This window comes from Nicotiana sylvestris, chromosome 1 (assembly GCF_000393655.2).
Source record: "Nicotiana sylvestris chromosome 1, ASM39365v2, whole genome shotgun sequence".
Lineage (NCBI taxonomy): Eukaryota > Viridiplantae > Streptophyta > Magnoliopsida > Solanales > Solanaceae > Nicotiana > Nicotiana sylvestris.
In genome coordinates, this window is record NC_091057.1 from 5,370,568 (window position 1) to 5,372,329 (window position 1,762).

Here is a 1,762-nt window from a genome sequence, read left to right on the forward strand (position 1 = left end):
TCCATAAACCATTCGGAGGCTACTCCCGTAAGGCTTTCCACAAAATAAGCCATCAACAATTTTTCATTTCTTCCCGCACCTCTCAGTTGATTGCAATACCTTTTCAGGTGGGCTATGGGATCTCCATGTCCATCGTACTTTTCAAATTTGGGTGTCTTGAAACCAGGCGGCAAGTGGACATCGGGGAACATACATAGATCTTTGAAGGCAACACTCTTTTGACCTGCCAACCCTTGCATGTTTTTCAACCATTGTTCAAAGGTTTTCACTCTTTGGGTCATTTCTTCCTGTACCATCTTTCGGGCAGGCTTCTCAATCTTTGCAGGAAGATCAAACGAGTACGAGTGGTACTCAGGAGCGTGGTACCGCTCTTGTTGTGTCGCAAATTGTGACTTATGACGAGGCTGTCCTTGACCACCGGCCCATGCTTGACACATTTCGGTCATTTGCTGTTTCAATATTCTATTTTCCTCAACCATAGTAGACTCGTGTTGAACCCTCCGACCCTGAGTCTCTGGAGTACTTGTAACAGCTTCGACGTCAGTTGTCATTTTTCCTTGGACCTTGTGTTGGCCGCTTACCACAAACCGACCACCTCAACTTTCTTCACAATTCAAAACAGAACATGTTAGAATGGACTCAGTCGGTCCTTATAAATCAATATATTTTTTCATCATTTTTTCGATTTTTCATATTATTTTTTCATCATTTTTTTTTCATTTCATTTTTCTTTTTTATATATATTTTTTTTGTTATGGTCGAATCCTATGGAGATTGCCTACGTATCATGACCCTGCATGAATCAGACCTTGCGTAGTTCAGAACAATAAGAGATAAACAATACTCAACATTTTTTTTTAATTTTCATATTAAAACAAACTGGGTTTCAAAGGTTTGAAGATGACCTACAAACTCGAAAATCAAACAAACCACATATTTTAATCAAAAGATTTACAAAATCCAAAAACAAACGGCCAGCTTCCTTTCTCCGTTTGACAAATGCAACCGAACGGTTATTTTTGCAAACGTGGCCCCTTCCAAATTTTGAGGCCGGAGAGGATTATTTTATGACACTTTACACACTTGTCCGTTCTTTTACGAAAATAGCCTTTCGACAACTGAAAGATACTCTAAGGCTATTTTGGCAAGAACGGTTTAAGACGCGGCCGAAGCTGGCTCGACTTATTTTGACTAAAAAACCAAACGGTGTTCACCTGACCGTTGACTCTTTTTTTTTCAAATTGCGATGAAAACGTGGTGTCGCAAACACGACCCTTCAGCGCCCCGGGGACGAAGATTTTTAAGGTTGTGGGGGTCCACTAGACCAAATCTTAAACATGACCCGAAAAGTGGTTATTTATGCAAAGTCAGCCCTCCGGCGTCCCTTTCGGGAACATTCGGCTATTTTTGACAAAACAGCATCACCCGACTTATTTATGACTCTTTTTATCATTTTTCAAAAATAGAAAACTCAACATTGCAAACACGGTCTTTCAACGCCTTGGGGACAAAGATTTTTAAGGTTGTGGGGGTCCACTAGACCAAATCTTAAACATGACCCGAAAAGTAGCTGTTTATGCAAAGTCAGCCCTCCGGCGTCCCTTTCGGGAACATTCGGCTATTTTTGACAAAACAGCATCACCCGACTTATTCATGACAAAATTAAAATTTTGACATATTTTTTTTATTATGTTTTTGGCTATTTTAGCAAAAGGTGGGGTTTGACCCGATGAGGGTTGCCTACGTATCTCACATCCGGTGA